Source organism: Vombatus ursinus, unplaced genomic scaffold (genome assembly GCF_900497805.2).
Source record: "Vombatus ursinus unplaced genomic scaffold, bare-nosed wombat genome assembly UNPS02014798.1, whole genome shotgun sequence".
Taxonomy (NCBI): domain Eukaryota; kingdom Metazoa; phylum Chordata; class Mammalia; order Diprotodontia; family Vombatidae; genus Vombatus; species Vombatus ursinus.
Window position 1 is genome coordinate 7725184 of NW_020954576.1, and position 16195 is coordinate 7741378.

A 16195-nucleotide genomic window follows, 5' to 3' on the forward strand; every position below is an offset into this window, starting at 1 on the left:
AAATAGCAAAGCATTTAATTAGGACAGAATAACAAGGCAAATAGCAAGAGAAAAATCAAAGTGCAAGATCAATCTTACCTCCCTAGTACATATACACACACAAAATACAATCCCCCATAGACTCATGCACTAATGGGAGAAGGGGACACCCCTTAGAAAATGCAAGTGGAAAACACTTCGGGTTGCATCGAGACTGGAATATCTCTCTTTGATTTATCTCCTTGCTCTTTCTCATCTCTGCCTCTTACCTTTCCTTTCCCTTATGATTACCACTTTGGTGCTTCATGACTTGCCATTCTCTGCTTCTGACCCTGCTGTTTCTCTACTGAGTTGCTGCAATAGCTTCTTTCTTGGAGGGAGGGTAAAGAACATTACCACCATGGAGTAGATATAATGTACCTAAGAAAATTAACCTGCAATTAAAAAAAAATCTGGAAGAGGAAGGAACAGAGAGAAAACTTCCCACATATATCTGCCAAGTCAGATGTCATAGAGCACATATAACATAGGAAGAATAAGAGAGAGGACCAGTAATTTACAGTAAATAAAATCCATAAGGAGAGCCAGCAATAAAACTTCACACTCCTGCTAGGTAAAGCTGCTTTCTTTGTATTATGCTTGGTTCACTGAAGCACAAATTATTGTAGTACACACTGACTCTTGGTAGGATGTTGAACAAATGTTATGCTCCTCCAGTGACAAGTTGGACATCTGCCAAGCTTTTCAAATATGCTCTGGGGCTCTCAGGAATTTCTCTCTTTCAAGACAGCTTTTTCCCAGTCAGCTCTTAAAATAGTCAAGGATTTGGCTTTATTCAATTAGCTATCAGCAAAACCAAGCCCCTTCTCCCTTCAAAACATATGCAAAGCCTGTATTTCTCCTATTTTTCACCCTCTCAAACCAGGGAAGGAAGTAGAAGGCAACACATGCATGCCCTGAGGTTTTTCCTCTTTGCAGACATAGTTGACTCCAGAGAGCAATAAACTCAAACAGTTGTCTGCCCAACAGCAGGGTTCAAGTCTCTTCTAATGAACTTCCAAGAGTTAAAGAGCCCACAAGTAGGCTTTAGTCAGTTTTCTCAGCTGACTCATCCCTTGACACCTTCTGGTGACCTGTCTTCTGTAATCAGCTCCTATTATAGCCTCTTATGCCTTCTGTCCTCTTCTTGTTCCTTTCTGCTCTTTGTTTTCCTTCTATTTCTCTTCCTATTCTTTCTCTTTTCCTCTTCCTCTTCTAATGTGAAACTAAAGAATTCCTTATTTTTGTCATGTATGGCCCAGTGATCCCTATATAACCGTCTCAAAGTTCCTAATAGTTATTTGACATATTATTTCTCAGTTATAACTTTTAAAACTTTACAAAACTTACAAGCAATTAACCTCATGTATCACAATGCCTGAAAATCATCATTATCTCTCTCACATCTCTGTTTTCAAACAGGTTCTTTAAATATATTCACCTGAGGCACACTTTTCTATCTGGTCGCCTTAATAGTAGGTGTCTCTCTTCAACATTTTATCATAGGAGCAGTTTTTTTTTCAAGTTGGCCTTATCAGCTTTCCCTATACAACTCTTCTTTTTTCTGCCAATCAAAACATCTAATTCTCCACTTCTGAAAGGAGCAAAACCATGTATGCATACACACATACATGCATGTATACATACATACATATATATGTGTAACTAGACAGATGAAACACATTTGAATGAAAGGACCATTTGAGGGAGAAATAGAAACAATTGCATTGTGGGAGTATGCTATAGACCACGTGAACAGAAGGCAAAAATAGATGAGGAATTCAAGTAACAGATTAAAAATCTGGAATGGAGACATGATGCAACAGGATTAAAGGAGATTTTATGTAGTTATATGTTTATAAGAAATCTCTGCCAAAAGTAGAAGAGCTGATGAAATCTTGACTTATCTCAATGGTACAGGATGAAAGAAAGAAAATATTACTGTTTAGGTAGGATGAGATAATAATGAAAATATAAAAAGGTAGGCTTATTTAACTTTTATGTTACTTCTCTCTTCTCTGTGAAGGAGAATGCATTTTGGACTGGAAAGGCTAGAGTAGTTGATTAATAGGGAATTAAAACCCAAGACAAATAAATGTATCTGATGGTACAGTGCTTACCTCAGGGCATTGAATTCACTCAGACTAGGTTCATTCCCAGGAGAAGGTCTAAACCTGCATTCCACAAAAGGTCAACTTCTCTCTTTAGCTTATAACCCCACCACGGAGATTCATTTTGAGGAAATTTTCTAAATAAAGTTGAGTGACTTGGATCTCAGTTTCCCTAAATATTGGTAACAGAATTACCAATTTCCCCATGGTCATTAAATGTATAATACACGAATCACCCACCAGTCCAAATGCACATGATGGAAAGGACTTATATGAGGCTAGGAGCAAACATGGAAAAAATCAAACACTCAGTTGATGAGACGCCTTCTGGAAGATAAAGATACTTTTGGAACTGCTGAATAAACTTTCCCCATTCACTTCAGACTTTCACTCTCTAGGCTAGCACTTCTTAAACTGTGGGTGGAGACTCCAGAATGAGGTCCTCTAAATGAATGTAGGGGTCACAAAAAATTTGGCAACAGTCAAAGGTTTCTGAACATACAATGATCAAAAATTAATTCAAAATCAAACATGTAACAAATCCATGGTGCTTCTGGCAGAACTTGCCCGGGTTGTATTGTGCTACTTCACTTTAGCTTTGGTTCTAACACACAACATGCACACTTTGCACTATGCACACCACAATGTAATCTCAATGAACACTGCCAGAAACACCTTGGCTCGGATTCGAGACTATGGTATGGTATGAATTGCAATGTCATTACTGTACGTACAAAATCAAATGAATTTTGGTTTGGGATTAGGACAGAATTTCCAACAATTTCTGAAATGGCCCTAAACACACTTCTGCCTTTTTGTACTATGTATTTATGCAAAGTGGCATTCTCAACATTGATGATTATAAAATCAAAGTATCAATCAGCTCTCAAAAATGTAGAAGATGCTCTACATCCTGAAGTATCAAATATTCCTATAAGATTTAATTCTTTATGTAAAATTAAATAAACATCCATCTCGTTAGTATGCAAAATTACTTTCATCTTTAATAAATGGTAAAATTTTACGTATACCAAAGAACTGTTTTAAAAGAAATTTCTTTATGATTTATTATGAGTTTTATTTGTGTACCTATTTATATTCCTATATACCCAGGGTTGTGTAAAAATTTCTTGGGTGAAAAGGAGTCATGAATGGAAACAGTTTAAGAAGCCCTGTTCTAGGCAACTTACAGCAATAGCAGGGAAAGTTTAGCAATACCAAGAACTCCTGTTCCTCATGATATGCCTTTTGTCTTCCAGATTCCGGGATCTAGTCCTGCCTGAGGACATCTTCACCTGGATGACTCATAGGGCATCTCAAATGCATCATGTCCAAAACAGAACTCACTACCTTTCTACTAAAACCTACCCCTCTTCCTAACTCCCTTGTTATTGTTGTAGTTCCATTCACTGAGGTTTGGAACTCAGAGCTATCTCTGATTCTTTCTTCTCTCTTGTCATACCAGGTTTGTTATATGACTGGATCCATCTTTCTTTCTATAGCATACATTTCTTAAAAGACAACCTTTGTGTTGCAGAGGACTCTTCACTCCTCTCCAAGATGTTTTTGAATCTATGGACTTTGCCATCATAACTTAGCTGCCTCCTCACTCTAGAACTTCTCTAAGTATCTGGGACCTTCTCAGGATGGAACATTTCTCCACCATAATGGCCCTCTCCTTCTATTGGTGAATTTCTTCTGAGGATTCCATTTTGGAGATAGGTCCAGATCAGCCATGCTTCATTCCGTTCCTGGCTATGCTTCTGACTCTTGAGACTTCAGCATTATCACCCTCATGTGGGTACCTTCTCCCTATTCCCCAGGTTCATAGTTCGCTTCCTTTAGTGGATTGTTTTCACCCATTAGCATGTAATCTTCTTAAGTCAGGGGCTGCCCTTCTCTTTGCTTGCATTTGTATTCCCAATGCTTAGCATAGTGCAGGTCACATAATAAGCAATTAATAGAGGTGGCTAAATGGTACAGTGGATAGTGTTGTAAGCCTCATATAATTACTAGCTGTGAGACCCTGGGTAAGTCACTTAGCCTTGGTCTCCTCATCTGTAAAATTGGAATAACAATATTACCTACCTCCCAGGATTGTTGTGAGGATCAAATGAAATAATGCATATGCTTTCCATATAAGTTAGTGATTTCCGCAGTGCCTGGGACATAGTAGGTGCTTTGATAAATGCTTGTTCCTTTTTTTCTAACAATTGTTTATTGCCTGCTGCCTACAAAATTCTTGAAACAAAGATCCATTTTCGTAATAACACTGTTATTTGGGTGATACTATATAGTTGTGAGTCATGGAACACACTGTTGTCCAAAGAAAAATTGGAAATCACCCAGACGGCAACAGAGAGGTGCATGGTGGATGTGAGTGGACTGCAACACAATATAAACATGAAGTTATTCAGGCAGAGCTCTATAAAGCATGTCATCATGTAAATTCTGACAGATTTGTTTTAAATAAATCAGTCCTCTTACTTTCTTCTTGTGCTTTTAAAGTCTAACAAGCAACCTTTAGACCCTTCAGAAACTTGATAAGCTATGTTGTACTCCACACTAAATGGCAGTGTTATAGTCCTTCACCAAAATGACTAATTTCTTGACAAGGCACCAAGAGAAAGAAGGACTTATAACAGGTGAAAAGGAAATGGGAGGTAATGTAGTTACTACTGAAAAACAAAGTAGCGTGGTACTAAGAGAACTGGATTTGGAGGCAGAAGACCTAGGACTGAATCCCGGTTCTGACATACTAATAAGGTGTGTGTGTGTGTGTGTGTGAGTGTGAGTGTGTGCTAGTGTGTGTGTGAGAGAGAGACACACACACACATACACACTTTGGGCATATCATGCAATTTTTCCATTCACGGTTTCATCAGTTGTAAGACCATGAGTTTGGATATCTTCTTTTAAGACAATCAGGGTTAAGTGACTTGCCTACAATCAAACAGCTACTAAGTGTCCGAGACCAAATTTGAGCTCAGGTCTTCCTGACTCCAGGGCCAGCACTTTATCCACTGTGTCACCTAGCTGCCCCTGCATTACATCCTTTTAAATGTCTCTTCCAGCTATAAAATACATGATCTTATGAACACAGAGTGCTTCAAGAACATGCCCCCAAATGAATTCAATGGAAACATTCTACCCTTGCGCATCAGGTGCCTTCTAAGTCTTATTCTCCCTTTATCTGTGTTCTACCACTTCAATCACCTGATTGTATTAATGCACATCCTAGACTTCTAAATTAGAGGTGTCAAACAATATGGAAGCAATATTTTGAGTGGGCCTAAAGCAGATTACAATGTAAGTGGGAAATATTTAACAAAATAAATAAAACACAATATAATATATAATGTGTTACTATAATATAATATATAATATATAATGTAAATGTATATATATATGTATAGTTACATTTTAAAACTAAATTAATGTGGCCCATAGGGATCCTTATGTATGGATTAGTGGTCCCTATTTCTATGAGTTTGATACCATTGTTCTAAATGATTACCTGCTTTGAATACTACACCCTTATCTATGAACCCCCCTCAAAACTGCACTTGTGTCCCATAAGGAACACATTGCCTTCAGGAAAACAACCTGCATATAAATTGAATAATCCAAGCATGGTGAGAAGAGCATCCCCACTGCAGAGATGACAAGGTGCTAAAGTGGCCAAGAGCCTGAGAACTGAGTGTGACTTCCTAGAGGGAGTGTTGGGGTTAGAACATCTGCCATGAATGATAATGCTATGGAGGACCAAAGATAAAATGAGGAAAATCCAGTTCCCAGGCATGCAGGCTGTAGCGGAAAGGACATGAGAGCAGGAGACCTGGTAGGAACACAATAAAGAAAGCAATGCAAGTTCAAGTTAGAGGCAGACATCCACAAAGAGAATGAAATAAGGTACCTTCCACATGATGACTGGGAGGAAAGTTATGAACCAAACAAGGGACAGAGGTGGGAATAAAAGATAAAACTGATCATCTCAGTTATATGAAATTGCAAAGAACAAAATCAATGCAGCTAGGATTAGAAACGAAGTTGTCAGATGGGGCAATAGGAGAGTCTGTGCATCAAACATCTCTGACAATACTCTGATATCCAAGATATGTAGAGCATTGACCAAATATATAATATGAGGAGGCATTCCCCAAAGGATAAGTTGTCAAAGGATATGAGGAAGTAGTTTTCAAAAGAAGAACTGCAAACTAATAATAGCTATTTGGAATATTGCTCCAAATTGTTAATAAGAGAAGTGCAAATTAAAACAACTCTGATGTTTCACCTCACATCCAGGAAATTGTCAAAGATGAAAAAAGATGGAAATACTTGTTGTTTGAGATGCAGTAGAAAGGCAGGCACACAAATAAACTATAGGTTTTGCTGTCAATTGGTCCAACTATTTGGAAAAACAATTTGGAATTATGTTCATAAAAAGATTAAAATATTATATAGATCTAGAACCAGAAAGGGTACCAGAGGCTATCTATTCTAATCCTCTCATTTTATAGAAAAGGAAACAGAGGCCCAGGGAGGATAAGTGACTTAACTATGGTCACAAAGATATTAAGTGGCAAAGATAAAATTTGAGCCCAGGTCCTCTCACTCCAGTGAATGTTTCACTATGCTATATAGCCTCCATAAACTGACTAGAGATCTTGTTGCTAGATATATACCCAAAGGAAGTCATAGACAGGAAGAAAAATCACATATTTACACCAAAGTATTTGTAACAATACTTTTTGGGGTAGCAAAGGGCTTGGTGACAAAGTGCTCATTAATCAGGGAATGACTAAACAAATTGTGGTACACAAATATAATATTATCACGCTATAACTGATGATGAATATGAAGAATTCGGAGGAGCATAGGAAGATATGGAGAGACAAGAAGTATGGCATAATGGACACATAAAGTGGTTGGACTAGATGACCTCTGTGTTCCCTCCCAGCTCCATGTCTTTGATCCCATGATGCTTGTGCATTCATCCCTTTTGTTTTGTGTGTCTATCTCTCTGATGAAACAGCAGCATCATTAGTAATCTATTTTGAGTCATTCCTTCCTTCTTCAAGTGGGACTCATAAAAATATTTGTTTTCTAGTTCCAGCTCCTTCATTTGTTAGCTCTTTGACCTTTTGTAGTTACTTAACCAATTTCCTTATCTGTAAAATGGGATCATAGAATTAGATATAGGTTGGGAAGGAGAAAAAGAGTATAGACTGTGTAAGGTAATTTATTGAATTGAGGTGATGAATATCAGTGAAAGCTATTGGTGAAGGAAAGGCACATATAATTAAGGTACAATCACTACTATTTATGCATAGTATAAGCCTTCACTCTTCACACCTTTCTATGGAACTTGGATTCTAAGCCTTAAAAAAAGCTTTACTGAAACCACAGCGAACACTAATAATAATAGAAATGGAAATCAGAGGTAGGAGGTCCAAAAATGTTTTACATTGCACATGTTTGGGGATTTTTTCAATGCATTTATCAGTTGTGATATCTTTTTTCCCCTTTAAAAAATGTTTACTGTCATATGGGATAGCTCTCTAGGAAAAGGAGGAGAAGGGATACATAGGTGATGTAAGAAACAGAAAATAGAGTAACCACAATGGATGCTATCCCTTTGGAAAATCAAAAACTCTCTAGTTTTCAGGCTGTCTTGCTCTCCTTTTAAAAAAATTGACTGTGGGGACAGCTAGGTGGCGCAGTGGATAGATCACCAGCCCTAAAGTCAGGAGGACCCAAGTTCAAATCTGGCCTCAGACCAAACACTTAATAGCTGTGTGACCCTGGGCAAGTTACTTAACCCCAATTGCCTAAAAAAAAAAAAAAAAAAAAAAAAAAAATTGACTGTGTTCTAGAATACCCAGCTTCTCTTACCTAAATGAAATTCCCATTTTTTGACAGAAATCTCAACTTATTCAGCCTTAGTGTATACTTTTCTCCCCACTTGTAATACCCTCTCCTTCCTTTTCATCAGTTTCATCTCAAACCCTACATCTAAAGAAACCATCCTATACCATTTCAGCTTGAGGAGAATCTCTCCTATGAACACCTCTATTGCTTACTCTTCCCTTCTTTTGACAACTAACTTTGTATTCTTGAAGTCTCCTGTAGCTCTCAACCTATTATTTTTCCTATTCTATGTTAAATTGAAAATCAAATGACCCAATTTTCCAAAACTAATGAGAAGGTGAGAATTTTAGGGACAAATAGTAGTTTTATTAGATTAATTAAATTCTGGCTAGGAGTTTCCATTTGTGAATCCTCAATTGTACTTAGCTAAACGTAATCTCAGATAATCAGCTACACTCAGCTGCTGTTTGTATAGGGCCTTTGGCTAATAGTCTCTAATTGCCAATCTAAGGATGTTGAGAAAATTAGCCTTTTCTCTGAAAAAGGTGAAGGCCCTATTAAAAAAAAATAAAGCCAAACTCAGCAACTCTCTGGGACTGAGCCTTTAGAGAGATGAAGAGGTGTGGCCACCAGCAGTTTATTATAGGAGCTCTTCACGGCATAGTTTGCCACAAAAGTTAACAACAATAATGAGAGAGAACTGAGGATATCAGATCTAGCAAGGATGGAGGGCAAAAGAAAAATTTCAGTGATCTTCATAGTGTATAATGTTTGTCTTTCTGTGATGGACAAGTAAACGTACATAAAGAATGATTTTTATGAGACAAGTTTGTGGGTTGTGACAGAGATGGGGGCGGAATGCATTAATAAAACATTAAAAAAATATATAGGAGACAAAAGAGTGACACAAATAGAGCAATTCATAAACAAAACATACTTCAGCTACAACTGGCTAGTTATAAAAAGGGAGGTTAAAAGGATAACAAAGAGGGTAGGACCAAGTTATCTGGGGCTAAGATTAGGAAGAGGGGGTGGCAAAAGAAATAAGATCAGGCAATTTAAACTACAGATAGCTAATGCTGATTTTATTTCCTTTCTTCCACCACATTATTTTTCCCTGAAAAGAAGAGGTTGGAGGGACAGAGAGAAGACTTGTTTGGATATGATGAAGGGAAAAACAAACCTAACAATCAAAACTCTGAATGAGATGAACACACTTCCAAGGAGGGTGGTAAAATATATTAGAAGATAGGACCAGCAAAATATTTAGAAGCTGTTGGATGGCATAGTAGGCCTCGAGTCAGGAAGACCTGAATTCAAATCCAGCCTCCTGACATTAGCTGTGGGACCCTGGCAAAGTTACTTAACTCTCTTTGCCTTAATTTCCTCATCTGTAAAATGAGCTGGAGAAGGAAATGGAAAACCACTCCAGTATCTTTGCCAAGAACACCCCACACGAAGTCATGAAGAGTCTGAAATGACTCAACAATAACAGAGTGAACATTAGCTTGTCCTTTTATAAATTTACCCTATAAGGTCTCTCAAGTTCAGCTATCATTTCTGTGAGGTTGATTCCTAAATCTCCTCGTGCATTCCTCATCTCTTTCCAGTGCTTCTAACCAACTTCCTGTTGGAAATCTGCTTGAATATCTCCTAGGGATTTCAACCTCAATGTGTCCAAAATAGAATTTATCTTTCCATTATATCTTGTTGTTCATTCATTGATGTTGATGTCAGACTTTTTGTGACCCCATTTGGGGTTTTCTTGGCAAAGATACTGGAATGGTTTGCCATTTCCTCCTCCAGCTCATTTTCCAGATGGGGACAGTGAGGCAAATAGAGTTAAGTGACTTGCCCAGAGTAACACAGCTATAAAGTGTCTGAAGCCAGATTTGAACTTCTGAAGTTAAATCTTCCTGACTCCACGCCTGGCACTCTATCCACTAAGCCACCTAGTTATAACTTGTGCTTCCTCCCAAATTCTGTATTTTTGTTGAAGGGACCAACATTCTTCTAGTTTTCCAAGTTCACAACCTCAGAATCATACATTACTCTTTGGTCTCACCACCTCTACTCAATCAGTTGCCAATTCAACCTCCATAGCCTCTTCAACATCTCTCCTCTTCTTTCCTCTCACACAGCTACCAACCTAACCCAAAACCTTAGCTTGGGATCTTCTTGAGGACACAGACTGTCTTTTGATTTTCTTTGTATCCCTAGCACTCAGTAAATTGCCTGGTACATAGTAAATATTCAATAAATATTTATCGACCAACATCCAGATGATCATCACCTCCAACTTAAACCATTGCAGTCTCCTCCTAATTGGTCTTTTCCCCTCTTGTTTCTCACTCTCTCACATCCTATTCTTCAACTGCAAAATAGATATTCCTAAAATATGCATCTCTCAATATCATTTCCCTGATCAAGAAGCTTTAGTGTTCCATTTGATATTTGTAACCCTTCGCAATCCAGTTCTTGTCCATGTTTTTAATCTGATTACATATTACTTCCCCTAACATGTTCTAAAACTGGCTCATTTTCTCTTCCTTTCCCCAGAATTTCATCTTTTGCCTCTCTGTCTTTCCATAGGTTGGCTCCCTGCCTGGAGTGCTCTTCCTCCTCACCTCTACTGCTTGGAATCCCCATCTACCTTTAAGTCTCAGTGAAGGTGCAACCTCTTATATGAAACCTCCCTTGATTACACTATAAATCTCTCCAAAGTTTATGAAGTGCCCTCTTGGGGCTCATTCTGCCAACTTGAACTTGGACTAGTAGGTCGGGTTTCCAGAGGGTGACTGATTACTCAGACATCCAGGAATAAACCTGTGGAATTGGATTTTCTAATAATATCACTTATGGATCTCCACTGATGTGCTCCTCAGTATCATTCAATGAATTGATATTCTCATAATATCAAATAACAAATTAGCTTTTACAAAGGGATATTTACTAAAAAGGCATAGCAAGGACTGTTGTACACTAATATTCTCCTCCACACTCTCCCATGAGTACGTGCATAATCCAGGGGAAAGCAGGCTCAGGAATAGAGAATCTATCTGGCAAAGAGGTAACTCATAGGACCTGATTGGTAGAAGTACTCATGAGGCCTGTGAAGCTCCCTGTTGGGCATCTAGTGTCAGGGCCCCTGTAGATTCCTAATGCAATATTTTTACAGTTTGTCTAATTTTCCTTCTTAACTCCCAGCTGGATACATTTTATTTCTGGTGGATTCTCTCTGATAATATGGTTGATAGGGGTTGGGGACTATAACACTCCCTCTGGGTTCATTGTCCCCTTTCCTTTCTGCCCTCTGGTATATCTAGCTAGAGGTTATCTAATTCTTTTCAACCAATCCCAGTATACTTGCTTTGCTCATGCCATGCTCACACTTTTAATTCGATAGAGGCCTGGGCTCTCTTCACCCACATCATTTGGGGTGGGGTGATTGACATATTGGTTGATATGACAGAGTTATCCAGGATTGTTTTTGCTGGTCCTTCATTCTCGAAGAAGACCAATGACATCAGGAGGGTGATGTCTTGACTTGCAAGTGAATTGGATTTAAGTAAGACAGAGCTGGAATTGTCCGTGCCCAGCCCATACTCTTCACCTAGCCCTTTCTAGACATTTAATAAATGATGATTTATTGAACTGAGTATTTTAGCAGATTATCTCATGTTAACATTATAATAGCTATGTTATATAATAGTTATATAATAGATTATATAATAATTATAGCATAATCATATAGTTAATATTTTTTCAATTTTAAATCATAGCCAGAATTGAGCTATATAACTGGCCAAATCACTTCACCTCTATGGGGTTGTTTTCTCATATTAAATATGAGAGGGGTTGACCAGATATTAATAAATCATACTTACATAGTACTTTACTCATTTTATATCATTTACAAAACACTTTCTCCACAACCACCATGTGAGAACACAATTATTATTTCCCTCATTTCATGCTGTAAGATTATAGATCACATAAGACAAAACTTTTCTAGTCACATAGTTCAAATGCTTCATTTTATAGTTGAGGAAACTGATTCAGAGCTAAGGTCTTTTTCAGTGCTAATAATCTATCATCTAATTTATTTTCTTAAAAATGATCTTTCGAGAATTTAAGTCTTTCAAAAATTCTGGATATGAATTTCCTGTTTTCCACTTTTTCTACATTTATCTTACCTCATTCCCCCTACATTTATAATCACATATTTCCCAAATTTCTGTTGAGCTTCTCATCCTGTTGGAGCAGAAGACCCAAAGAGACAGCAAGATGGTGTGGTTGATAAAGCTCTGGGCCTGAAGTCAAGAAGTCTTCAGTTTAAATCCAGCCTCAGATACTTATTAATTATATGACCCTAGGCAAGTCATTTAACCTTTTGCCTCCCTCAGTTTCCTCAACTGTAAAATGAGGATAATAATAGTACCTGTCTCCCAGGGTTGTTGTGAGAATCAAGTTAAGAAAATATTTATAAAGTGCTTAGCACAGTACTTGGCACATAGATACTTAATAAATGCTTGTTCCCATGCCCAAAGGACAATCAAACTGTGCATACCCTTTGATCTAGCAATACCACTACTAGGTCTGTATCCCAAAGATGCCATAAAAAGGGGAAAATGACCCACATGTACAAAAATATTTATAGCAACTCTTTTTGTAGTGGCAAAGAATTGGAAATTGAGGAGATAGCCATCAATAGAGGAATGGCTGAATAAGTTGTGGTATATGAATGTAATGGAATACAATTGTGTTATAAGAAATGACAAGCAAGTGGATTAAAGAAAAAACTGGAAAGACTGACATGCACCGATGCAAAGTGAAGTTAGCAGAACCAGAACATTGTACACAGTAACAGCAACATTGTGCTACTATCAACTATGATTGACTTAGCTTTTCTCAGCAATAGAATGATCCAAGACAATTCCAAAAAGACTCATGATGGAAAATTCTATCCACATCCAGAAAAAAGAATCGACGGAGTTTGAATGCAGATTGAAGCATACTATTTTCATTTTCTTTGTGTGTGTGTGTGTGTGTGTGTATGTGTGTTTCCTTTTGTTCTGTTTGTTCTCTCACAACATGACTAAAATGGAAATATATATATAATCTATATCAAATTGCTTATCATCTTAGGGAGGGGGAAAAAGAGGTAGGAGGAAGAAAATTTGGAACTCAAAATTTTATAAAAAATGAATGTTAAAATTGTCTTTATGTGTAATTGGAAAAAATAAAATACTATTAAAAATAAATGTTTGTTCTCTTCCCCTGCCCAAGTATGTAAAATAAATGCAGTTATTCTTCCTCTCCCTTCTCCCACTTTTCTGAATAGTCCAAAGAAAAATAATGGAAAAGGTATTTCATGATGACTAATGGTTATGGCTAAAGCAAAATATTTTTTCTTATTTGAAAGCTTTTTTAAAAAAATGTTAAGTACAAAGTGTTTAGAAATAAGTAGGCTGAAAGTTGTTGACAGTAGGTTATTTGCTGAACTGAAATGAATCTATTTCTCTCTAAACTTCAAAATCTAATTAATCATCTGGAAATCACCATGAGCATTAGTCTGACCTTTCAAAGCCCCCTTTGGTTTTCCCTATTGAATTAGGGAAATGTAGGAGGCCTTTTTATTAAAGAATTTATTGAGAAACAAAAAAAGCAAACAGCAAAAATCTATCTTCCTCCTGTAACTAGGATGTCATATTCTGATAACTTGGCATCCTTTATAAGAACAGACCTGGGGTTTCCATAAATCTATTATCCATAATGCTAGCTGATTACTGCTAGTCCTTGACATACTTCGGAGATACTGCTCTTGGGACTGGAGAAAATAAAAATAAAGCAGAAACATTGAAGAAATTAAAGAAGAAATATGCACAGGACAACTTGGACTAAAATCATACCTCAGCCTGGTTTTGTGATATTCCAGATAACCTTTGATTAGGCCCCATAGTGCTAAGAAATCCACAAAGTCATTTCAGAATGCCACTTCCATTTTAGGTTAAATACATACATATGCATACATACATATATTTATTTATTTTTTTCATATATTTATATAAATATACACACCACCTGCCAGAGAAAATAGGAGTTACATGAAATAAAAAAAAATTGATTGTCATAACTCCAAAAACCTCTAGGGACACTGAACTATGCATTAGTCTAGACAAAGAGTGGGGAACTTGTGGCCTCGAGGCCACATGTGGCTGTCTAGGTCCTCAAGCTCAGTCCTTTGACTGAATCCAAACTTCACAGAACAAATCCCCTTAATAAAAGGATTTGTTCTGTAAAACTTGGACTCAGTCAAAAGGCTGAATCCAAGGACTTTGCAGGCCACAGGTTCCCCACCTTTGATTCTAGACAATAGATCATTGGCTCTTTCAGTGCAGGGATTTCTTGCCCTTGTATCCCTAGCAGTTAGTATTGTGCCTGGACATAGTATGCACTTAATAAATGCTTATTGAGTGACTATGTTTAACCCAAAGACCTTAACAACAATAGCCAACATTTAAATGATATTTTGTAGCATCCACTCTCCAAGGTTACATTGTTCTATTTTGAATGTGTCTTTTATGTGTTTGTATAAATATAAACATACACACATATATTTTTCTCCCCTGATAGAATATAAACTCCTTGAGAGCAGAGATGGCTTCATTTTTTGCCTTTGTATCCTCCAGCACCAAGCACAGGGGCCAAATAAATGTTTGTTCATTGATAAAAGGATTTTTGCATATTATATTTCACTAGACCTTCACAAAAACTATGAGGTAGGTACTGCAAATATTTTTACACTTCATTTCATAGAGAGGGAAACTGATTTTTAGGCAAAGTAAATTTTCCAAGGCTAAACAACAGTGAGTGAGGGGCAGGGATTTGTGCCTATATTTTCTGGCTCTAATTATAATGTTCTTTCCATTATATCACAAAGCTTCTCAATTAAACTGCACAGGAACAGAGACAGAAGCTCAGAATAATATCAATAAACCTACCACTACCACCATCAGCACAACTAAATACACATCTTAGTAGTGTATTTGCAGTTACATCTGTGTATATGAAGGGTTTCATTTAAAGGGCTTAATAATATTTACCTTGAAATTGGAAATGGGTTAACTTCATTACTCTCTGGGAGCAAAATTTACCATCTTGTATTTAACCAATCTATTTGAAAGTATGCTTCCTGATGAGGTAACATCTGCCAGCAAGGTTCCCTCAATTCCCTCTTAACCACCTTTTCCATGGTTATAGAGGATGACGTGATGAAATATAGTAGAAAGAATATAAAATTAAATTCTCTTAAAACTGTAACAGGGAGAGGCTGCATATTAGAGTAGGAAGAACCTTGAATTTGTGGACTCTCGATTCAAATCCCGACTTTGACACTTATGACTTGTGTGATCTTGGGAAAGTCACTCTCTAAGCCTCACTTTCTTCATATGCAAAGTGAGGGAATTGGATTAAGTGACCTCTAATCTTCTTTTGCAGTTCTAAATCTATGATCCCATGGTGTTACAGGAGAAAAGGGTCAAAGTTGTGGAAGTCAGACTTTGGCTCAATATGAAGAGAAATTTCCTAACAGTTAGATAGTTTCAGAAGCAGAAAGGGCTACCTTGGGAGCTAGTGGCTTTGTGGTCGGGTATCATTTGAACTAGATGACCTAGAGATTCTTTGGTTAGAATAACATTTTAACTCCTTGTTCATTCTTTACCTCAGGCATTATGACCATTTAAGAATAGTAATAGCCTGTGCCCCAGGTTGAGATGGCAGACATCAAATAAATAACTCTCCCAGTTGCCATTTTTTTAAAAATATGGGTATTTGGGGCTTTATGGTTAAAGGTAAGAACTTGAATGCTTTTGGCCAAAGGCTGTTGAGTGAAGATAAACTATGATGTAATCTTCTAAACTTTATAAGTAACTCTGAAGAAAACAGGGGTGGGTTGTTTCAGAGCATGAAAAGTGTCTAATGTTTTAAATTTGAAGTAAAAGTTTTATCTCTGATGAGAAGACCTTATGGGGACGGGGAGCCCAACCCTTGTTTTTAGGAAATTCTTCTAGTATTTATCAAGTGCTTTCACAAAGGGAGGCACTTAACTAAGTGTTAGGGAGGGAAAACATCCCAATTCTTCCAGCATCTTACCAACCATCCTAGGAAATGAGATGAGGTATAAAAATAACTAA